This window comes from Dromaius novaehollandiae, chromosome 1 (genome assembly GCF_036370855.1).
Source record: "Dromaius novaehollandiae isolate bDroNov1 chromosome 1, bDroNov1.hap1, whole genome shotgun sequence".
Lineage (NCBI taxonomy): Eukaryota > Metazoa > Chordata > Aves > Casuariiformes > Dromaiidae > Dromaius > Dromaius novaehollandiae.
The window spans coordinates 95,158,628-95,183,665 of record NC_088098.1 but is presented as its reverse complement, the minus strand read 5'-3'; the positions used below and the strand labels follow the sequence as shown (position 1 = coordinate 95,183,665).

Here is a 25,038-nt window from a genome sequence, read left to right as displayed (position 1 = left end):
TGTTCAGGTGAGAAACTGCTAAGCTGTCAACAGAATTTGTGACTTTATCGTTCTTGGAGAGAGAACGTGGAAGTCTTATGCGTTGTATTGTTTTATGATGTTAAAACATGTTGTTTGTAGAGTCCCATGAGAGTGGGAAGGTGGACTACTTTGTAAGAAATCCTAAAGGATGTGAAATTTTAATTTTGGAAGGGCGTTTTCAACATTAAACACTTGTAAAAATGTAGCAAAATAAATACTTTATATTACTGTGTATATTAAGTTGAATATCAGATTCCTTTTTTGTTCTTTAATGGCTATATTTCTGTAACTAGAAACTAAACTCTGGTCTCTACCAAATCAATAGGAAGTTTGATGTTTACTTTTGTGTGACTAAGATTTTGCTTATGATGTTTATGTCTGTCGGGCTGGCTTCTTCTCTCAGTCACACCGGAGTAGTTTGAAAGTAGTTTGCTGGCCGCTGGCAGTAGTCCACAGTGGTGGGTTATTTTAAATAAAAGTACTCCAAAGAGATTTAGTATTCATATTCAATAAGGAAGGCTTTGGGTAGACTGTCTCTGCTGATTCCAAGTCTTAGGCTATCACATCGGAAAAGGAAAGAAGAGGCAGTTCTTACGTAGTTAGGACATGAAATATGAAGAACTTTGTAGATCAAAACCAGCTTACTGAGCTTCGCCCAGCAGTCACTCGAGTAATTACAAAAATGTTTCAGGTTTGTCTGCTTTCCCTTTGTGTGGAACAGCAGAGAAATATTATTAAAGATGCCTTTAGCAAGATAAATCTGTATCTCAGATGTTCTTGTACATCTGTGCTGGCTATTTGAGCAGATCTTTGTGGACAGCATGGAAGGCAGATTCTGGCCTCTGATATTGCAGGAAATTTAGAATCTGGTCAGACAGTCTGTAAGTGTGATAGCCAGGGCAAGCAAGAGGTTAATAATTCAGCCCTTCCAAGTGTTTTGGCATTAATTAAGAGCAGCAGAATTGATAGACACGTTAATTACTCTGTTACATTTTTTCCAAAAGAAAAATTCCGAAATTACAGTAATTTCGTGGAAGTATTGCAGTAATGTTCTTTAGTCAGAGATCTTATAGCAAGAGAATGAAAATGACTATCCATAGTGGGAATGCATGACATACCACCAAGCATCAAGAAATATCCATAATAGGAATTTGTTTTATAGTCTTTTTAATATGAAACCAACAGATCTAACCATCCTCTTATGCAACATATTTGTACGCTTTGCTAAGTTTTGATCGCTAGACTCCCCAAGGAGTTTGGGGAAAAGGAGATAAAAAAACCCCAATGCTAGTTTTGTTAACCTCCTTCCAACCTGCTTAGCAGCTCTTGTGACGTTTTTGTAGTTTAGGGGGCAAAATATAAAAACTGTCTGCAAGGGCATGGGATGCCAGCTATTCTGTACAAGGTGAAAGTTTCTAATTGTTTTACAGGACATGAATTGCCAGTGCTAGAGGCTGTGAAATTTACACTTCACTTTTTGGAACGCAGCTTCAGACAGTGGCCAGTGAAATGCTTTAAAAAAAGTGCTTTACCTAGAATTGTAAGTGAATCTCACAGGGCTTTAAATAACCTGTATTATAATGTCACTGTGGTTACACATGAGAATAATTAGTAAGGTATGCCTTGTTTTATCCCCTGCATTACTGGCAGAGTGTCAGAAATGCTATGCTTTGAAAATGCACATTAAATGTTTTTCCATGGCTCACTTGACTGTAAGTCTTGTTATTCATTTGATTTTAGAAAACAAAACAAACTCTTAATCACTGTAAGAAAATGTAATCGATGATCTAACTGCTGTATTGGTTCAATTCCTGCCTAAGTCCAAGGCCCAGTAAAGACCCCTGGAAGGCTAACAGAGCTGATCGGATTGAGGTGTGAGGGACACGTGTGAACGCTCGCTCAGCCAAAGGACAGGGAAAGTGGGCAGTTTCAGGGCGAGAGGTTCAGGAAAAAATAAGAACCCAATCAATATTAAAATAGATTACATGAAGATGCGGAGTGCTACAATTACGGGCCTAAGCGCAGGGAGCTGCTTGCCCTGTGGGTATTCCTGCTCTCCCTTTAGCATCCTTGGGAAGAGGATGTCAGCTGCGTTCCCTTACAGCGTTGCTGGCTCATCCTGGAGAGCTCAGTCATTTAACTGGATAAACCAGTTGAAATGTCACAATAGGACAAAGTTTGTGAAATCTCGCCTACTCTGAGCCTATAAACAAGATGTTTGCTTACCCAACTCTGTTCCCACTTGCTCATGTTCATGACCCAAAGCTCCTGGCATGGCGGTACAGGATGTTGCCAACAGGCTCATTCTTTGCCTTTTTGTGGCTGCTCCTTGCTTAGAAACATAATACATTGCTTTTTTGTTTACTTTTCCTGCAGTTATGTCAACGTAACATAACACAAACTTCGGATACAGTTGAACGATTCAGACCTGCGCGTTGGCTTTCATGTGATGAGCTGTGTCACTTTGTCAGCCTTGAATGTGAGATAGAAAAAAGCAATTAGCCAGTAGGCCTTTCCTCCCCAGGTCTGGTTTGTTCAGGGCTAACAGCAGTCGTGGTTTTCTCCAGCTGTCACTGAGGAGCGAACAGAAGGTTTTACTCGGAGCCAGCTCTATAGAGCTCCTGTTTACATGTTTAGCGGAAATGGACTCAAGTCAGTCTGCAAACTCTGCCATCTTTTTTATTGCAAAGGCATATAAGTAATTAGAGTTCAAAGGCAAGTCGAAAGCAGAATGAAGCAGCTTTGTTACAGATAGAAGTTGGTTATAGCCAAGATTGTGCCTGAATATGCTTTGCCTCGTTTGTGCTTTGAATGAAGCAAATGTGCAAACAAGGCTTTGCCTCGTAATTAAGCAATTAAACCATTTGACTATACATCTTTGTCCTGTATGAAACAAACATCCTTTTTCTGGTTGTTTTTTTAGACTGTCCTTTCAACTGTTTGTTACATTTATTTGTTAACCTTGTTTTGCATTAAATTCTTCAGATCAAGGGACTGCCCTACTCCTCTGAACTACACATAACATAATGCAACTGAGTTGCTCAGTGCCGTTGCACTGAGAGGTGATGGCTGCCTTGGTGCTTCACTTCTGTGTAACTGTGCACGTTTCCTTTGTCGGTGGCTATAGAAAAATTTAGTCCACCTGTTTTCAGTTTGTCTTTCAGCTGTCTCATATTCCTAATGACTGCATGATTTGTAGCTCTCCCCATTTCCCCTCTCCCCTGCACCCCCGCCTCCCCAAGTGTAATTTCTGCTCTAGGATAAAGGTATTGCTTCCTAATGATTTTATGTATACACCCATATATCAAGACATCCAGAGAATTATTTAGAGAATCAAGGCGAGGATGTCTTGAATTTCCTTTTAAATTAAAAATGTGTGCCTGCTTTCCAGGAGATTCTTTTACTGGAATGCAAAACAGAGCTGAGAACTTGCGAGCAGTGCTCGCTAGCTGAACTGAAGTTGCAGAAATCCCCCAAACTATTAATTGTCAGGAGGGAAAGAATGAACCATAGAATAGAAAATCTGCCAGATTATTATCCACATGTATGTGGGACTGTTGCAATTTTAAACACAGTATATGTTGGATTAATGTCAAGGGCGACCCCAGAAAAAAAAGCTACAGAAGTTTCATCCCTTCATATACCTATTTGTGGAGAATCCTGCTGGTACACTTGATCCTTGCCAATATAAGATGACCGTGTCATAGGAATTTGTCCTAACAGGCTAGCTAGTCTTTTAAATTTGGTAAAAATCAAACAGCTTCAGCTGTAAACTACATCTGCTAGGGAAAAAGTATGCTCTCCAGTATGGTTGTCTGTGTGCATGTTCTCCCTTGGTGTGTGTGTGCATGCTGCCGTTTGAGCTAGAGAGGTCTGGGAGCCAGCAGTGCCGGCAAAGGGAGAGCCCATGCACCTCCCTCCTCTTCCTCCTCCTTCCACACCTAGGCAGCCTGCCCCAGGGCGCCTGCCCTCACTGGCTCCGCTCCTCTCATTTGTCTTGGCAAGGCAGAATGCTTTGGGCATTTGTTGCTCTTTGCTTGAGGTTATTGGAGCCTTTCTAATTCAATTCACTTCTTTTGTAAATTTTGAGGGTTTTAGCATCTTTGTAGTATTTAATTTCTGTCGCTCTGGGACAGCCTAATTTCCTGCCTTGTGTTTTCCTGGCTGAGTTGTAGCCACATACAAGCCCTGAGAGCTCCGTTCCTCACAGAGGAGGTGCGTATCCACCTTCTTGCTTCTCCAAGGGAAAAGCACAGTCCACTTACAGGTGGAGAGGCAGAGTTTTGAGCCCAGGGCCAGAGGACATTGCCGAGAGAAGGCTCAAAGCTTCCTTCTCAGCAGGCCTTTTTTTTGTTGGACGCACAGGTGGTCAGGCTGTTGTCAACTGAGCGTCTTCGTTCACAAATGGAAATTCAGGATAGTGACACAAGCTGGTTATATCTTTGTTATGGCAGGAGTTTGCTTCACATCTCTCCCTCTTAAAGAAAGCTGTTTCATCGCTGTGGTTTGGCCATTCGCAGAAAGTACCTCTAGTTCATCATGAACCACGATGACTAATGAGGGGATCCTCAGTGAGGCCAACTAGAGCCTTGCAGTGGCTCCCTCCTCAGAAGGAAGAGGGCAAGGCTGGTTTTTTTTCACCCTAGTGACTCACTAGACGAGGGTAGGCTTTTTGGAACAGGTACTGTGTTCCCTATAGATCATCCCACACATGTGCATCTCCCTGGACTCCTCATCCTTCTTACCATAACCTTGTTAAGATCCATCTTATCCTCAGTGTGGACCAGTCAGGCAGGGCTTGTTTCCACTGTCACTATTCCCTGTGTTTCAAGAGAGCTCTGCTAGTACTTGGAGGCTTGCCTTCCTGTGCAGGTGTCCCTGTTAAACAAGAAAAGCTGCATCTTGAGGCAATTGCAGCCCTACAGTCTCTTCTAAAAGGATGTTTTTCTGTATCTGTGTTATGTTGTATGTTTCTATGCTAATTGTAGATGTAGAAATGCATACATGCTAAGCTCTGTGCATCTATAGCTATGGTTATAGTTCAGTTTCTAATGAATTTGGTGACAGGTTTTCTCTCAGAGAAATGGGATAGTTCTCATGGTTGCCATTATTGGGTATTGACAATTCTCACAAGAAAATGAGTGTAAACATGCCTGCCCCCCCCCTTTTTTTTAAAGAGGATTAGGTGTTTGGGGGTCTATCATACCTGCTAAAAAGGAAATTTGAAGGGGTTCAGGCTGTAATTATTGACCTGCTCTCTTACTGCCACGCCAGCACTACACAGCCCTTTTCTAAGATACAGCATTTCTCCTGGACCAGCTAACCTCCTTGCTTGGCCGGGAAGTGAAGCTGCGCTGGTTTGCTCCCCTCCTCTCTCCTCTGGCTCTGGCATCCTTGCCTGAGGCATGTCCACACCGCAGGTGGCACGTGTGCTTTCTCTTCCCCTCCGCCAGGGGTTCAAGCTGTGGAAAAATACATTGCTCCGCATTTCCATGTTCAAAAGGCTCCAGCTGAGCTCAGAGGTGGTGACACTGGTGGACTGTCATTTGTACATTGTGATTAGTGCGCTAGGGTAGAGCTGCTGGTGGTGACTGGGACTTGTTCATTCCCCGAGAGTACACATGACCTCAGAATGAATATTCCCAGTCCCAAGGTCTGCAGAGCAGCTATCGACTTCTCCATCTCTGCTAAGCACTGGTGAAGAGAGCACCAGGTGGGATTCAGTTGTTGCTGCAGGGTGGCTCTGCTGTCACTGCACTGCTGCAGAGTTGGAGATCCTATTTCAGGGGAGCGGGGTAAGAGAAGGACGTACTAATGAGGTCCCGCGTAGTGTCGCCATACAGGTGAGCAGCCATTTAGAGGAGAAGCTAACATTATTCTCCAGTAACTGGAGATTATTTTCCATATGCACAAACATAGCTAACCTTCCTGTCTGTTTGCCCTGGGTCATGCTAGGAGAATTAGGGGATTCTAAAATTTAGAGTAAGTGCTGTTATACACTTTTTTTTAATCACATGTCCATAGTGAAGAACAGGATGGTTATTAAAATACTGTCCCTGATATTGTTAGGCCTAAAAGGAATCTGGCTTGAGTGACAGTTCCTATGTACAGCCATGGCATAATAAACATTGAGATGACATGTTCCAATGAATCCTTAGGTACTGGACAGTAACCATTTTTTTTATTAAAAGAAAAGTATGAAATAGCTCTTCTTCAATTCCTAGCACAAACAAATCAAATTGTAGTTTGGATTAGCTAGCTGAGGTAAGCAGTTGGCTTGACTTGTAGTAATGTAGCTGGTTAACATATGTCGGCTCCCTGTTTTTCCTCTTGACGAAACAAGCTTTAAGTAGCTTTTTCTTATAGCCGCCTTTCTGCTACCTTTTCTGTTCTTGTTCTGTTTCTGTTCTGCTACCTTCTCCTTATTACTAAATATGTTTAATCTCTCTTGTTCTTTTACTTCATCTTAAGAAAAGTGGGGAGGACAGAAGAAAAATCTACATTTGCTTGCAGCCCTGATAACTATGCTGTTTTCTTTTTTCTTATCAGTTTAGGATCAAACACAGGAGAGCAGTACTGGGTAAGACCAATTTTGGCATCATGCAGTGTGCTAAACCTTGCATAGTGACGCTGTAAAGTATAACCTAGGAATCACAGAAGACTCTGCTCGATTTTATATCCAAAAGTAGGGATAAAAGTGTTTCCTTAGTTTGTAGGATTGGCTACATTCAGTAATGCTTGGGTGATTAAATTCTGTGGGGAATAGAAGGTAGAGGGGCCTTTGGATCCTTCCCTGAAAACACATAATTTTGAGCTAATTTGCATCTGGAAGGAAGAAAGTTCCAAATTTTGAGGTCAACCGTATTAGCAAACCTCTGCAAATATATTTTTAGTTCACAGAATGAATGTCAGATTTGGCTGCTGAAGAGTGGCTTTCCTTCTGCTAAGTATGTTAGCCGATACTTTATTACAGAATGAAGTGTTTCGTTTCCCATTTTTCTTGCAACTGGCAAAGTGTAAAACTTCCAGTTTGTGCTTGGCCTCAGAGTCTAAGACTTCCCTCTGCTCTCCCTTCAAATTGTTGTATGTCAGTAGCATTGTGGTATTGCGGAAAAGCCAGGGCGGTGTCACTGTTCACATAAAGAAGATGGAAAAATGGCTAGTTTTTGTATAGATTCAAAGTTGCAGATGTTTGCTCTTGTCTTCTCAGGAACGAAATTTAATTGTTATGTGCTACTAAGACTTTAAGATAGTCAGGGGAACATTATCTCACTATAAAAATAATTGAAACCTCCTTTCAGGATAATGCACATGTGGCTAATATAGACATTGACCACAGCCATTGCATCTGGGGATTTTAAGATTTAAGGTATTTCATGAGTGCCATATTGTGATCTCGTGTCAGTGGATGTAATTTTGTTGACTACAGTTGAAATTGTTCTTTATTCATGCTGATGTGAGATCACAATCCCTAAAGCTTTATTGCTAATATTTTTGTCGTGTTTTATGTACAGTTCTTAGGATATTGGAACATAAGCTTAAAACAGCTTTTTAGTATACTGAATTTTCAGAATCCCACTTTAAGCTGGATTTATTCCGATTCTATTTAGACTTACAAAGCCAGGGAGACAGGACAACTGACTGGCCTTAGGATGCTTTTGGGTTTGTTGCCTGCTCTTATAGAACCGAATGTGGATGCTTTGGCTGTGTAATGTTTGGACTCAGACCTGTGAGATTCTCAGCTCCCCGGTGGTGTAGGTGTCACTTGAGAATTTTTGCAGTCTCCCTCAGCTTTTTCTCAGAATTCCATATTTTTATGAATCTAGTGGTCCAGGCACTGGGATAATGCACAGCTCTCAATGTAGTGCAGCTTGGCTACATCAAGAGGATTCTTCATTAGTAGTTGGGGATGGATGAGACTGACTGTGTGGGATGGGACTGGTCAAAAGCTGATTTTCCCTCTCTTGCTATGGTCCTAAAAACTGCGGATTTTTGCTAATACTGGAAAACCAAAAGGTTTTTGTCCAAAGGCTGATGCTTTTTGTGAAAGATTTTGAGTTGTTGCAGGTCCAGTTTTCTGGATTTCAGGTTTGTGGTTGGGAGGATGAGTAAGTGCATTAAAAAGTACATGCGTCTTTTTGAGACCTGCTGATAAAAGAGACTAGGAAAGCATTAAATATAGTACTTTTACAATTGTTTCTTCCTTAGTAATTAATTTATCTCCAAGAGGAGAAAACACAAAAGTGTTGAGCTCAGAGTATTGACTGAGTGTCCTCATCTGCTCTGAGTAACTTGTGCCTTTAGGAGAAAAAGAATTATTTAGGATGTCAGTCTAAGCGTGTATATCCCAACAGAAGAAGAAAAAAACACTGAAGTATTTCCTCTGAAATATTCACTCTGTGATGTTCTGCTAGTTCAGTAGCACTATTCTGATTTTACTTTGTTTTAAGATTGATTGCTAGGATAGTCAAAAATAAGAGTGATGAACCATTATTTTAGCACCTAGGTAGTGTGAAATTAGTGGGTTTCCCAGCAATCAAAATGTCTGGGGACCAATACAGGGCTCATATTGTTTGTGATATGAATTGTCAGTTTGGTCTACATGAGCTCGTATTGGAGTGTACAAAGTGAGACCTGTGCCCAGTGCCTCCAACTGCGGGTCTCAGTGCTTCGGCTCAGGCAATGGAGGTGTCCATGTTCTAAGGTCCAAAGATACTTGTCCTTGAGGTCATCGCAATAGGAAAAAAAGTGAAGAAATTTGAGTAAAAGATCATGGCTTCCTGCAGTGATAGGCCCACCATATGTTTCTTCTGCTTGTTTCTGTGTTGCTAATGTTTTCCAACCTCTCTTTTTCCAGTGGATTTCACCTGGAAGGCTGTGGCATGTTAAAATAGAAAGGTAATCTTCACTATTAGAGAATGTCTAAAGCATATACTTTAAATACAGCATAAATTTCTTCCACGTATAAAGGGAGAAACCAGGGCTGGGGCTCACCTGCATGTGACCTCAAAGTGGACAAAAGCTGACATACCTGGCAGCTCGCGTAGCTCATTCTCAGCAGAGCGTTTTAATAAGACGGAAGGATTTTCAAAAGTACTCATCAGTTGCTTGATTCTCCTCCTGCTGAAGTGGATTGTTTTGTTTTGGAGGTTGGGGTTTTTTGTTATTTTTTCTACTGACTTAATCTGGGAGTGGATCTGAACCAAACTAAGTGCTTCTGTAATCTTCTTTCTATAATGTAGAAGCCACGTTTCTTGAAGACCATTAGATAACTGTGTAGTTCTCTGCAAATATTCACAAGCATGCACATGTACCTAAGCTGCAAGTTTGGATTTTGCCATGACCTCTTCCTGCTATGTTCCCTTGTTAGATCTAAGTATCCCTTTAACCCCGACATGATCTGTACATGGGGTTTGTGTTTTAAATTTCTTTGAATAATAAGCATATTTAGTTGCTACTAAACATTGTTTACTTCCTGCCTCTGAATGGTAAAACCTCAATGTCTGTTTTTCATATAATGTTTCCAGGAACCTAATGCAATCCCAATGGTATGCCCTAGGGAGCAGCTTATGAGGTCAGCCCTGCTTCTTACTTATCTTGGGATTCAGCCCTTCCGCACTTGTTCTTCAATAGTAAAATTCTTGGTTCAAAGCCAGTATTGAAAGATGGAGACAGCATGGAGGAGCTGTATCGTTCACCTGGAGCTGATGGTACCGTGGTGGGAGGAAGGCAGTATTCCAGAGAGGTAGCCTTCCCACTCTGGGGCATTGGATAACTTTTTGCACTCTGTAATAATGGCAAGGAATCTTTTCTTTGTGGATTGGAATTTGAAACACCTCTGGCAGGTTACGTATTAATGTGTATCTTGGGCCTTGATAAATAACGTCTTGACACAGCTGGAGAGTAAGACATGCAGTACTTTGAAGAGCATAGTGGCTGGGAAACACGCTGAGCAATTTGTGAGTAAAGGGGGCATTTAGCCACTCTTTAAAATTGTTGCTTGTGCTTATATGCAGGATCCCCCTTGCTTTTTCTGGTAGTAACCTTTTAAAATCTTTCTCATTTGCTGGCCTCGTTGTTCTCTGTTTATTGCAAATTTAACTATATTTTAAAAGAACTTGAGCTGATGCCAGCAACAACATGTCTGAGCAGCCCTTACACAACTTAAACAAGGTAACTTCAAGCTTGAGGTCATTTGAGAAATGTTGCTTTGGGGACTAAAGTCTAAAATATTATCCCAGCAAGAGTTCCTTAGAGATTTTAAAAGTACTATGCAGTTCCCTAAGGTTGAATACCAAAGCATTCGTATTATCTGGTTTATAAACATGGGGATTAAATATAGTGGTTTTTTGGAAAGAGTATCTCGGGGTTGGGATAGGAGGATGAACCTGAGGTGGAAGTTAATGTTCTGCAGAATGTTGATTTGACATAATACTGAATGATAGACTGCTTAAATTACATGTCACTAAGCGAGTATGTTCTGATTCCATTTCCAATTAAAAATAGTAACAGTAATAACAGATTTCTGTCTAATTTTCAAAATAATCCCCATGTTTGGGCTCCCTTTCTTCTCTTGAATACCCTTATTGTTACTATCTGCAACTTTCAGATACCAGTTGGAAGGAAAAAACTGACTTTCTTTTAGATGTGACACTGTGCCATGTCTTGTCTTCAGATGACTGTGTTCTTTGGTGCTGGTATTAGTTTATTGACACACTCATCAAGAGCAGTTGTCCCTCCAGTAACTTTTCTTAAGTGGTGTGGTTAAAGACTGTTGCTACTAATCCAGATGACTGAGTTGGAGCCTTGCTTTTGTACTCATAACAGATGTCATCAACAGCTCCCTCCCTCAAGCCAGCTGTGAATGCACTGGGTACCTCCAAAAGTGCCTGGTGCTTCTGAAAGGGGGAGTCAAATGAATTATTTTCCTACATGCTGCAACTGCACATGTTGCTGTGCCACACTAACTCAGGCTGCTGCCTTGCCCTGGCTCTGAGATCTTTCAACTTCTTTCTTCATTCCCCTTGCCTACTGGAGAGCTGAGAAATTTGATGCTGTTTAAGTTTCGATTAAGCAAGAACTATGGCACTTACTCTGACTAGAGCTAGTGTTATTAACCTACGATATCAATACCTAATGGAGTAAGTTCTTTGTGGGGTATTGTTAGCGAAGTTCTGGTTTGTTAGGTTATCCCTTTCTACAGTCATATTTTTAGACCAAGAAGAATGTAGAGAGAATCAGAAAAGATACTAGGAAAAAATGCATTCTCATTTGGGGGGAAAAGATGATGTTCGGGTAGCTGTTGGCTCTTTTTTTTTCCCCCTAACTTTATTCAAACTGATTTTTATACCTCTAAAGTTCTACTTTGTTGCAAAAAAGAGGCCCTGGGATGCTTGAGCACAATGATTAATTATCAAAAAAAATCACAAAGTCTTCTCTCTGCCGTGCAAAACCACTTCAAGGTAGGGTAAATACCTAAGTTGACATTCCCACTCAGTTTTCAGCATAGTGCAGTCTGCTGGGAGAATGTTGCCATCATCTGAGTGTTGCAATTGCTTTAGCTTGGTAATGTCTCTTGTACACCAGGGTAAGGTGGTGGCTATGATGTGTTTGCATTAACGGCAGCAATGAAAACCGTGCCTTGAACACTTCTTTTAAAGTGGCCCTGTTGTGTTGTGTCTGGCTGCTAGCAAGTTTGCGCATCGCAGTCAGGTAACCTGTAAGTGACATCAACTTCTAAGGTGTTCCTCTCTGAAGGGAGCTTCCAGGTGTTTCAGGCAGTCCTAGCTGAAGCAGTCCTGGCTGCACACTAGTTCTGGTGAGGCACGATTCAAAGGAGGTTGGCAGGCTGCCGTCCGGATCATTATGTAATTTAGGTAGGAACAGTAATCTTCCCTGCTCCAAAAAGCGCAAGCACAACTGCGTCAGTATATTAAGCCAAAATCCATCGCTGTCTGTGCTGATTTGCAACGGGAGCTGACATGAAATATCAGTGAGGGATTAATGTGCACAGTATGCTGCTGTTAACGGCAGTGGTTAAGTGCTTGTGCCGCTTGGTCAGACCACGACATGAAATTGTGGTGAGTGCTGAGTTGCTAATGTCTCCTCAGGTTACTTGACTTGGGTTCATGTGCAAGCAGGGAAAGGTGGCTGATTAGCAGGCTTGCTCAATAACCAAGGGTTTTAGAGAATTGCTGAAGACCAGGCCTATAATATCACATCTTCCAATACCTCACTAATAGGAGCAGCCACAAAAAGTATTACTGAGAAGGAAGAATCAATCTGCATTTAAACTGACATTTTAAGAACATTTTTCTGCTTCTTTTTTTTTTTTTTTTTTTTAGTGTATATTCATGTTCTGCTAACCAAGCTTTCTTTGGCAAAGAGAAGTTTTTTGTGGAGCTTCCCACCGAGGGTTCTCGCATTGCTGTGCAGGACAGCATGAATGGAGCTTTTCCTTAGAAAAATCTGTTGTATCCTATGCCTTTCTCTATGTCAAGCTCCAGCCTTTCAAACTCTTGGTAGTTGGACAAAAGAGTTCTCCCACACAGCTCCTGCTGTCCTGTCTATTCTGCTTTTTGGAGAATGAAGGTTTGAGAGGGAGACAGTGTGGCAAAGCTCTCTTCTCACCAACCCACAGGATGTTCTGGGCAGTGCAATGATACATGAGTCTCCTATCCTCTGTGTTTTCCATATCCCAGGTGCTGCCTACGTGGTTAAATACCTGATCCTAAGAGGAGCAGTGCTGCAGAAGGCAACCTTGTATGTGCTTGGCCAAGTCTGAGCTCTTCAGGGGACTAAAAATGGTGCACTGCATGGTGCTGTGACAACTGGTTTAGCCTGGAAGTCGAAGTTCCTTTATCTGAATTTTGTACTCCTGATACATCCTCATATAGTGAACTGCTGGTGGGAAATAGTCTCCCCCTTTGTTGTTACGCCAGTGGGGAAGTTTTCTGTTGCATAATAAGGTTTATTCTTAAAGCACTGTTTTCCTGCTGCAATTCTGGAAAGGTCACTGCCTGCTTCCCACAACTGCCTGTAGCTTTGCCAGGTGAGTGGCTTGTGCTTGCTCTCTCGCTGGGTCATTGTGAGCGAGGGTAGCAGTAAAAGGCATGGGTAGCGGGTCGTTGCCAGGTTGGTTCGTTGGGGTAAAATTGGCAAGGGCAGCCAAGGGGCAGATCTCGGAAAAGGTCAGTACTGGGAGTCAGTCCTCCCCCGACCTGCTCGGCAGCCACAGCTGGTGTGGGGAGGGGATATGTGATCAGGACTCTCAAGCAGAGCTTTCTGCTCCGGTATACCAACCTTGAGAAAATAAGCTCAGCTGTCAAAAAACACATATGTTGGCACTATCCAGTGCTCATTTGGAGGGTAACTACACTTTTCTGTATTTGAAAGCAGATGGATGCAAAGTGGTTTGAAAAGGCAAGATCAGAAACAAACAGGATCTTTTGCCTTCCCCTGTCATTGTCTTCTTTTTCTTTTTAATTTGGGAAATTCAAAAGCTGCTTTTGTAAATATACTTTCTGTGCTAGCAAATATGTGTTACCCACAGGTTTGCTCCCTCCTGTTCCAGTGCTGGGAAAGATTTCATAGAAGAAAGAAGGGAATAAATCATTCAAATGAGTATGTCTTACAATGATTGCTTAGCCAAACATGTAGTTTTCTGAGTGCTGGAGCTGAACATGCCTACTTTCCTATAAATTTGTGTCCAGTGGTTGACTGCGAGTCCCAGCTGAAATTTTTCCCACGGCCGAAGAATTTGTTGGGATTCTCCTCTCTCTCTGAGATCTGAGAGAATGCGATCCTGCATGTCGACCTCTCCTTCAGTGAGGATAATTATAGGATCTCTTCCCTCTGCTTTGCTGCCCTTTTTCTTCACAAAACTTGCGAGAACTTGCAAGAGTTTCTTTTCTCCAGCCCTTTGTCAAATTTTGTTGCAATGACTCTGGGCCTAAAAAAAGATCTGGGGATCTGTGGAATACACCCATGTAGCTACTGAGGTCATATAAGCCCCATTTCCTAGGAAGCAAAGCTTTAAAAAGATGGGGTGAGGGGTGTCTAACTTGTCAGCCAAGCTTAACCATGCAGAGTTCAGTGTAGCAGGTGCTGAGGGAGGCTAGCTCATGAGCAGGACTCAAGGCAGGGGGTTGCCTTATTTAACCACTAGGAGCTTTCAGTGCGTAAGAGAAATGTGCTAGTTGCAAGCATAAAGGCTTGGGATTTTAACTGAACTACGTCTGGCTATTCAAAGGTATGATTCACACTCTAGCAGTAATACACTCAGTGGTAATAATGAGCAGTTACGTATAATGCTTTCCAAGAGTGGGAGAAGCCTACTTCAGTCCTGCATAATCCATGTGTGGAAAAGTAAGGAGACTTAGAGGCATATACAGTAAATAAGCAGAAAAGCCACACACAATCTTCTTGCTGCTGTACCATGTAAGTGAGATTTGCATTCTGCTCCTGGTGTTGCCATTAACTCAGTATGTGACCGAGGCAAATCCTCTTACACTCCTGTGCAATAGCTTATCCATTCACAATAGAGATAATAACTATCCTCTGAAAACTCACTCTACTTGCATTGAAGTATTTTTTGATAAATTTCGGAGTATTTTTTAAGGTACCTACAGAAGGTGCCAGGAAAAGAACTGTATTTGTAGTTCTAAACTACAGCTTGAGCATCCTGGGTTTCGTGGGTTTTCTCAATCTCAGCCTTAAACCCAACATGAAGTATTAAGTTTTTAATGTGTTCCATTTTAACTCACGGTACTCATGAGCAGGAATGCCAAACAAAGTTTGCAGCTATAAAGATAAACCTGAGAAAGGAGGAGAGCGCCAAATTTACAGGTGTGGAATTGGAATGGCATTTCCCAGCAATAGCCTGAATTCTAATGCGCTGGCCTGAGTCACTCTGTCCAGAAACTGGGCCTAGGCTCTGGCTACAGCAGGGGCTTAGATGCCATTTGCCCAGAGCATGGATTCTGCTTTTACAGCTGTTATTCAGATGTTTGCCTATTCCAAGAAAAGAGGTTTATAGTTTTGGTGATAAAGTACTGTACTATTTACTGACACAGTAACCTCCCCTTGTGCAAGTGGACTTTAAAGGGGCAGATATCATCATGCTAGCAACTGCGCTAGCTGAGAGCAAATAATAGTGTCCCTTCCCACATCTTCCGTTACTCCAGAGTTTTTATGAGAACTTCCACTTCTGAGGCCGAAATTTCCCCACATGTACCAGCATTTGGGGGAGGGGGAGCTATTCAGAGAACAGAAGGTTTCAGCCACGCTTGAATAATGAGAAAAGAGTGAAATAAGATTTTCATTGTTCCCAGAAAACTTGATTTTAACCATCCTTTCAGCTGAGTGGATAAAGTTTGAAAATCAGGATGTGGCAGAGCAGTGCCCCAGAATTCTCCAGAGGACGTTGTGTTTGACTGGATGGTTTCATGCAGCTTCTTGTGGCTGGTACGGAGCCTGTGAAGTAGACTTTTCCACTTCATTTTATGAAGCACACAGCTAAGGAAAGATTTACTACAGAAGCATGTGCAAGTAATTTAGCAGAGTAGCAGAATGAAGTATATTGCTGCAAAGTGGTATAGAGACCTGGACATGGCTGGTGACAAGGCAGAAGAAGGCCTTCTGCATGATTTTCAAAGTCCAGAGAAGGAACCCTGTGTACTGTTGCTGAACTAAATGAGAAACAGCACTTTCCCAAGTCAGTTGGAGTTCAAACCAACAGAGCTCTCTGAAATGGGAGATCATTTCCCAAAGGGGGAGCGTTGGTTGAGGGAAAAGGTTCAGGGTGGACTTGCTATTTAGGATGAAGAGCACCTGTCACATTTCACAGGTAACTCTGTGAGGTGAGCTGCTCTTCCCGTTTTCCTTGCCCTCCAGGAAGGTCTTTGGTTAAGGAAAGATAATTAATGGAATTGAGTGTTTTGCCAGCTGCACTTCATCTTGGGGCAGCAGCTGAGCCTCCAGCTCTTTCCTCAAACACTTCAATGTCCAAATGGGTGGTTAAGAAAAGTTGTCTTGTTAAAAATCCTAATCAGGCTAGTGAAAAGAAAACAGGGCAGAGAGTAGCTGATGTCAGATGATAAGCACGGGGGTTATTTTTTGTGTTAATTTAGTTCTTAACCTCTTTCCAAGAAAAGACATGGCTGCCATTGCTGCTCTGACCTTGCTTCTTACCTCATTCCTAACCTGCTGCTGCTTATGTTTAAGTGGTGGGGTATGACCCCTCTCTCATTCCCCCGTCTCACTTCACAGCTCTCAATTCCTCATATCTTTCTTTCTTTCCTTAATTTTGGTCATATTGTTTAAAACAATAAAATTCTTTGATGGCACTGCATGGGCAGAAAAATGTCTGGAGGATCACATCATTCGGTCTACACAATGCCTGGATCTAAGCCATTCTTTGAGTTCATTGCTTACATGACCTCTAAATATTTATTTTTGAAATGGTTTACAAATCGCTGTGGTTGATTAAAAGGCTCCTGAAAGATGTGTATTACAACAAGCATGTGCTGAATGGTGGTTGGTTTAAAAAAAGGGGAGGGGGGGGCAAACAACTTGTTTAATTTTACGTGTATTAACATTTCTATACAAAACTAAATGTTGTTTTTTTCTTTAAATCTTATGACTGATGTCTGAACAGCCAATATATATTCAGGATGACAATAAGCTTGGCAGTGACTCTGAACTCTTTTGTCAACATTTCTAACATTAGAGACATGACCGTAACTTACTTTCAACATGCCAAGTTGTGTGTGTGTTGTTTTTTAATATACTCCCCCTGTGTTTTTGCTTGAACAAGTACTGCGTCCAATGTAAGCAAAATCAAACTCTCTATTCAGTGCCTGTTTGAACTTTTTTCTGTCCTGTATATATGGGCAGATCCTGGCTCCGACTCTGTAGGTTAGTGTGTGAGACATTAGACTCTTAAGGCCACTAGTTAATTGGAAATGGAGTAAAGGAGGAAATTAAGCGTTGTGAGGAAAGCATGGTGGATGTAGCTTAATAGTAGTATTTTGCTGATGACTCTGAGGGCCAAACCCCGATATGAGTGTGGGAAAGCCTTTAGACTATTGTCTAACTTGATGGGATATATGTGTTTATCTAGCCTGCCTTTGCTGCGACAATAAAGAGGATCTTCTTTCAGCACATCTAATCAAATACACTCACACCTGCTTGCTGGGTAAATGTATATGAATAAGTTTGCATTGTGGAATTTGAGGATGGAAGTGTAAGATTTTTCAGCCTTGTATCTGGAAATCTTTACTTCTTCAGGTATTATATACTGGGATTAGGCCTGGGACTTCAGGCCACATAACCAGGAGCCTACTTCCAGAGGCTTGGAGAGCCCAGTCAAGCAGGTCTGAGGCAGTCACAGATTTAAGACAGAGTTTATTTGCTGTGCCTTAAGTCATATGGTAAATACGGCAGTGTAGAAAGCCCAATACTTGAGGAAACAAATGGATTAATCTACTAATCTCGCTTTCTAAACAGAACCCGAGAGAACAGGTGACTTGCTTTGCCAAAGATGGGCTTTAGAAAGCAAACCTAACGATGTAATCTTGTTTTGATGATGTAAGTGGGTGAGGGTGATACTATTCAGTCAAAGTGTTTCATTATAATTACCAATTCAAAAAAAAAAATCCTGGGAGCATGTTATTACATTAATGTGCTCCAAATCCAGCATTTATAGGAGAGCCCAGCAGTGTAAAATGAGCTGTATCCTTCAAGTTAATATTCACTTACCACACAGTGTCTCCCCACACAAAGGCAATAGCCTCTGTGTTACGGGGCGTTTCTAGTGTTTTACTCACCGCTTACTGCACTGTTACTGGCGGTCAGTCATTAATTCTAGAGATTAATGACACAAATCTGGATTTATTAGTGTTGTAAACCTGCAGGAAATAGTGAGTAGAATTAGTGTGTTTTCCATAATAACGAACAATGTGGTTTCATTTGGTCTGAGTGTGGTGTTTTACAGTAAAAATAACTGCATGTTAGGCATTCGGGTTGTTTGAATTACCTTGTGTCACCTTGGCTGTAATGTTTCAAACTGTAGAGCACTTTCCCAATTGCTAACAAAGTCTTGGTCCCTGACTGAGTAGATAAAACTGTTTGGAATTTTTTTTTTGCTCCAGAGTGAAAAGTTTCTTTCCAAACAGGCTTTGTTTTCACTCTTTTTAAAAATAGTTCATCCTCACATGTAATGTTGCCAGAAGAGAAATCTCTGTTTTTTTGGCGGGGGGAAGGTGGCGTATGCAAGACACGTGTGTGTCTTGGTGATGTGAGCATTCATGAACGCCGCTCACTGCTGGGCTACATCCTGAAATGCAAAATGGGTACAGGAAACCAGTTTCTGGTGCAAAATTAGCTACAGTTCTCAGTGTTCTTTGATTTTCAAGGGCTTTATCTATCTATCCAGCCATGTATGTGTATTGCACCAGTGTGTGCTATGTCTATGTGACTATTAAAACTTATCTGAGACTGTTGGAAGGTTTGGAAGATCTGCAAGTCAGTAAAGATTCGTTTCTTCCCGTTGTTTGTTTAATTTGCCATCCACTGGATTATGACCACTTCTGAGAAGGGCTGATGAACACAAGTCTTATCCAGCACACTTCAAGGACTAATTCATAAGTTCAAGTAGTAGGTTCTTCCTCAGCTTGGTTGGCTTTCACTGGAAATGAACTTTTTCTCCGTGGTGCAAGCAACCCTGTGGTATTTATTCATTGTAATGCTCCAAGGCTGATGAGGAAAAAGAACAGGGTCATAGAGATTGCTGAGCCCTAGAACCCAGCCCATGAAGAGTTTTTAGGAGGTGGAAACCAAGGAATTATCTTGTGTAAAGTAGTTCTTGACAGTGTGCATCCCAGTGCTTTGCGAGGTGTGCTGCCTCATAGTCTGGCCTTCTCCTTCTGTTGGTCTGATAAAGAGAGTCTTGCAGTAGCCCTTCCCAATAAACAAACGGACAGACCGTTGGGGCCCAGTCTTTCTCCAAGAGGAAGTGGCATAGTTCTCTTGGAACCAGCAGATACAAAAAAAGGTGTCTCATATCTGGGGGTGCAGAGACATGGAGCAGAGTATGAATCCCGGCAGTTGCTTTGATAGTGCGTAGGAAAAAAGAGGAGAGTGATTCTAGGTCCTGCAAAGTTTTAAGATGTATTTCCCCATGACACATGCAGGCATTCTCTCCATTTCCTTGGGCTGGGTTTGAGACAGCTGGTATTCTTCCAGACGCTGAGGAAGCTGGGCGTCAGCACTGTCTGCTTCAGATAACATTAATAATGTATAGCTTCATGGGGAGCAGAGCCTGATCTGTTGGGATGCCATGGCAAGCACTCCTCGTGAGGAGGAGCAGCTGCCTGTTTTGGGTCTCTTGATAGGAATGAGACGAACCGGCTGATGCTGTTGCACATTGACTCCTGTTCTGCAGGCAAGTTGCTCACACCTTGCAGTTGACTATGTTGAAAGCAGCAGCCAGATCTGTGGACTTCTGATTGTGTCCAAATCCTGGCTCTGCACACTTTAAAACTCACTTTGAAAAATGACCCCAAAATTCAACACAGGAGAAGGAGCTATGTTTGCTACTTGTATAGCAGAACACACGGGTACTATGAGCTTCCTGAAGTACGTCCTGATAGAAGTCTTGACAGACAAACCAGTACAGCGGCTGTTTTTGAATGAAAATACTCAGCAGTTGCTTCTGCTTGCCATTTTGAATTTGCAGCTTATGAAGAAAATTGTCTGATCTCTTGAATGCTTTCTGTGTCGAGCATGGGTTTGGAGACTTTTGACCTAGCTCTCTTGCACTGTGTGTTTTACTCTCCTACTGAGGCTGCCCTATGCAATGAAGCCACGATCCTCATCTTCCTCAAATACTGGAGACAAAAATGATTCTCCTCCACAGAAATGCTACCAATCTGAAGTGATGTTAAAATAGATCAGAAACTGTCCAAACTCATCCAGAAATGACTTGCTTTTTCTGAGATGTTTACCCCCCCAGTGCCCTGTATTTTTGTCTGTGTTTTCCTTGCTCTTAAGAATAGTCAGAATGACTGAATGGCATTTTCCAGGGATACTGCAGGAGGTGGCTGGGCTGCATAGACAGTTTGAAGAAATTTGTACGTATAGTTTCCCCCTTGCCCCTGCAAGGCTTACTTAGTAGGCATGGCAGTGATTCAACCATTTTGAGAGGACAGAGTCCTTGCTCCCACCATGTGCCTAAGGAAATTTAAGGAAGAGGAGATGTACAGATTCTCTAGTTTAAAATAAATAAATAAATGAAATATTTCCACTAAGGAAGCATTTTCTCTGCCCACTTCCTTTTTGAGTGGGAGTTCTCATGCTAGATGTATTTTGGAGACAGCAGCGTATTTGTTACTGTTACGTGTGTTCATAAAGTGCTGATCCAACATTGTGTGGGTTTGGTGCAAAAGGCAAGAGAGCACAGTTCTCTAATGAGCAAGAGCTCTCCCTGCCCGCTTCAGAAAGAGTGCTCCCTCTCTGCGTTCAGCGACTCCATTGCTATCACCTACGGGGGGGACTTTTAACGCAGCTGTAGGATTCCTTGCAACACGGTTGTTACAGCTGAACTGCTGCCAAGGTACATTTCTTGGAGGTCTGAGCTTAAAGGGAGCTGAGAATATGTTACTCCTGTCCAGATCATCTGGCCAGAAGGCAACATACTTGGGTTCCCACCCTTCTTAAATTTATCTTCACTTTCTTGTTTATTGCATGGAGAAAAACCTGGGACATGAGTGGCTCTTGCTGTTGCTGAGGATTTAGGTTAACAGCCAAAGGAGAATTCAGAGCTGTTCTTTATGGGTTCAAGCTCTTCAGAGATCTATCTCTGTAGAGATACTGGCTAGGACCTGCCCAAGCTTGCAGTTTTGAAGTGGCTTGTAGGGTCAGCCTCAGGTAAAACATGCTGCATTATTTATCTTTGCTCATCCTTGGATACAGTTAAAAGACAAGGTATGAATGAAGAGGAGAAAATTAGGAGGGTAATTCTAGATCACTTGAGGCCACGCTGTGTGAGTGCTGGTTTTTTCACATGTTCGTGGTGGGGGATTTCCCACCTCTGTTGCTTACCTTGAGGCAGGGACGTCAATCGCATCTTTTCATTTTGTTGTGGTTTGATTGCATCGCTAACCTGGAGTGTACACAGCAGGTGTGAAATGCATTGCTTGAGATTTTCTGAAACCTGAACTAAATACTCAGTTGGCTGGTGATGGCTCAGAGTGAAAAAATCTGCTTCAGGCTTGCAAATCAATGCAGAAGCTGCCTCTCCAAATCAAAAAGTTGGGCCTTATGCCTTTTTCTAAGGCAGTAATTTGACGCTTTTCACTCTTGAAGGTTTTCATGCTAAAGCGTCTCAGTGTTGGTTGCACAAGCAGTTACTGCTGGACATGAATGGTTGGTTTTCAGTCTGGAATAATTTTACATGCACCTGGGAAGGTCATTGCCTTTGCACAGTTCTGTGATTATTTACTGCAGCAAATTATTACTGTAATGTTTATGGTAATGGCAACTGTAAAACAGAATTTCTGTAGTACAGTCAGGTTAGCAGAAACTGACAGAAAATAGTGATTGCTGAAATAGCTGCCTTGTGAGAGACGTGAAATTAGATCTGTACTGCTGTCAAAGGAAATCCATTATCATTATCTTAAACTGCGTTTTTGCTTTGTTGCTTGTACACAGAAGTAAGCTACCCTTTTTTCCCTACACAAAACACTTTCACCCTTGAAAATTAATCTAAATTGGTATTTGATTTTATTTGGGCGGGGGAGCTTTTTTGGTGGCAGCTTTATGGAAACACTGGGACAACGAATCATGCAAAGGAAGCTTATTCTCCTCTCTTATTTCCCCTTAGCCTTCTCTTATATAGGGAAGAGTCATAATTAGGTCTCCTTCTAAAAAGTGAGCACCCATCAGCAATGCGTTTGTCCCGGTGGCATCGTAAGTAATTAGGGGCTCAGGATGCCTTGGGAGGGGTAGGTACTGCTAGGAGGGAGTATATGTCCACAACAACGGCATGACAATGTCTTTAAACCATGAGAGAGACACCTCTGCCGCCTTGCCCTGAAGCCGAGATAACGGAGCTGTCCCTTGGGCTCAACGCCAAGCAGGTAATGGAGCAGCACTTGCATTGGGAAGGAGAGAGGGGCAGTTTATGTAGAAAACTAGGCGTTTTCTGTAGCATAGATATGGAAAAGCTTTCTGGCTCTCAACTAGAGTCCCTTGTCTGTGTCCTCAACTCCTTTCCCGCCATGACTATCACTAGCTTTACGGGTGTGTTCTGCCCTTCTCTTGCATTTAGCCGCCTTTGCTTGGTTGCAGCCTTCAGTTTTTCACCTGTTTCTTCTGTAATGCTTGGATCTTTTTTATTTTCTAAATCCCTCTTGGAGGAAGATTCTGTATCTACTACCCTTGCTAGGCCTGGCGAGCATGCAGCCACCTCTGCAGGTCGCATTCAACGAACATTAGGGAGCGTCTTGGTGGAAACCAGGAGACTCCAGGACAGCTCAGCAGTCAGGTTCTCATCTGGTAGCAAAACACTGGTGAACGCAGGATGCAGTGGAGAATGCAAAGCTAACTTGTGTGCTTGGTGAATTTTAAGATATAAATTACATCATTTCTGCTCGGTCTTGTGATTTATTAGTACAAAACTTGCATATTTTGGGACCCGGTTTCTCGTTTGCCGCATATTTCTCAGACTACGCGTGTTTTGTCGGCCCCTAAGTATGGCTGATTTAAGCCTGGATTATGGAGTTAGTGTAGACGCTGCACTGTGTGTTGAACCCTACATATCCTGCTTTTCTGTTGTCATTGACTACTTCTGTGTATATCCTATAGCAGTAATTAACTACTATTATTATTAGTCTGGCTCACTGCAGAGCAGTTTAAATATAACTGTGGGTTGTCTTTATAATAAAGTCCTATCATATTTTTAAATTAAAATGCTTTATAGATGTGAAAACACTTGTAATTAGAAAATTCACTGTGCTTTTGATTAATAAATGTGTTGAAGAGGAATTTGATTTCTGAATCTATTTTTGGCATTTTACAGCTACATCATTTTTGAGATTTATAGTCCAAGTACCTAATGAAAGCTTCTATAATAAAAATCAAAAAGAAATCAGATTACCTCTGGGACGTAAAAGAAATGTTAAAGAATTTATTAAAACATTGTTAAAATATGCCCTAAAACTAGTCATGTTAGTCTGCAATTTGAAATGGGGTACCTGGGAATTCAGAGTGCTGCATTATTCCGATTAATTAAAACGTAGTCAGCCGAAACCTCCACTGTAATCAAAATTGTTCCCCAAGGCTTTCCTTTCCCTTCAGCCCTGGTGCAGCCTCCCAGTCCCTACCATTGCTGAGCTGAGTGATCGGTTCAGTCAGAAAAATAAACAAGAGGATAAAATCTACCATGACAATACAAAGGATTAATTTTTTTCTTTCTACGCTGGTCTCTGATAGCATTAATTATATACACACATTTTTTTCTGCAGCCAGAAGCAAGCAGAGACACACAAAATATCCCTGATTTGAGGGGATATACTGTTTTCTACATTGTAAGACTTGGATTATTTTAAGATATCTGTTTTCTATAAGTTTGGCTAAGACGCTGATCTCCCCTCTACAGAAGTACTGCCTATCTCATCTCTGCTGTACTGAGGGTAATGTTCTGCTACAGTGTAGTTTTCTTATCAGTAATTTTGCAGTAAATCAAGCCGAAGGAGACTGCATTTCCCAACAGGGTCTAGAATGAAGAATTCATAGTGTGTGAAACTGCATAGGATATTGGAGGACATGTGCCTTAAGAGACTGTCTCCAGAGTTGAGACCTTCAGGGCCTAGATAAAGCACTGCTCCTGTCTCTGCCATACTGTATGTGCTGACCCCAGCTTTACACAGCGTGTCATCAGTTTTTCTGTGAGCTGGGTGCAGGAGTGAAACCCTTTGGCTGGGGCCTAACCCTTATCATTCTTTTGTTACCTGTGGAGGCATTCTCCCCAGAAGCTGCTATATAACAAAACTGTGACAACCCTTGAAGCGCGGCTATCTATACTGAGCCTGTGGAATTGCAGCTCCAAGTTGAGCGGGATCCTGTTGAGCTTCACTTGTCTCTCTGACAGAGCGAGCCTCAAGTTTGTTAATGATTTGAATTTGGGTTCTTCAAAAATACTTTAAAGAGCACTGCTGCTTTTTCAGGATTAAAAAAGGAACTTTATAGCCTTTCACTCTGAAGTGTAGTAAAAAAACCCCCTATTATTAGTATTTTATTCTACTAGAGCACTTTCTCCAAGAATCCCATAGCACTTGACATATGTTATTTAAGCTCCGAAACACCCAAATGAGGTAAGAGGTATTTCTGCATTATTTTTTTTTCTCCTTCTTTTTTTTCCAGTAAAACAAACTGAGACAGAAGTGCTAGTGATTTGCTAAAGGCTAAGTAGTCCCTATCAGATCTAGAAATGCTTACTCCCAAACCCTTCATATAACCAGGCACATACGTGCACCTGACTTCAAGCTAAAGAAATCCTCCAGGGATTCCTCCTCTGACCACCTGTAATGGGTATGTGCACAAAGTGCAAAGAAAATAGAGAGTATCAACTAATATGTGTAGTATATATCCTCAACAGTTGCAAAATATGATACTTCCAGGTACATAATGTAGTTTTGCACTTTTCATAGTAAAAATGTCTCCAGTGTTAACAGCTCTCTTTAAAAGACATGTCACAGGCAAGTACAGAGAGAAGAAGCTCTCTCTGCCATCTCTAGTGGTCAGATAATAAATACCCTGCATTGCTTGATGAAACCTGGCGTTTTTTCTTTTGTTTCACTAGTCAGGAACAAACTTGATGGGGGAACCTGCTTTACACGTCTGTGTTATCGAAGAAGGGAGGTTTGAAAATGGAAGACAATCTGTGCTCCAACAGAGATTCATAAGGCTCTTTGCCCATGTAAGGGGACAATCTTCAGGAAGAACTGAGGAACCTAT

The 25,038-nt window shown here is 41.9% G+C and overlaps 2 protein-coding genes across 7 annotated transcripts in view; one reads left to right on the top strand and one right to left on the bottom strand.

The window, feature by feature from the left end:
- Positions 1-25,038, top strand: part of CMSS1 (cms1 ribosomal small subunit homolog) — a 247,515-nt gene that overhangs the window by 182,745 nt on the left and 39,732 nt on the right. The window contains exon 2 of one of the 5 annotated variants that reach the window (XM_064521017.1): positions 8,879-8,919. The exons of the other annotated variants lie outside the window; for them this stretch is intronic. The gene's annotated coding sequence lies outside the window, so the exon portion shown is untranslated. The remainder of the gene's footprint in view (positions 1-8,878; positions 8,920-25,038) is intronic. 5 annotated transcript variants of the gene reach the window in all.
- The window catches only part of LOC112990573 (filamin A-interacting protein 1-like), a 135,508-nt gene that overhangs the window by 104,057 nt on the left and 6,413 nt on the right, over positions 1-25,038 (bottom strand). The gene's annotated exons all lie outside the window — the stretch shown is intronic.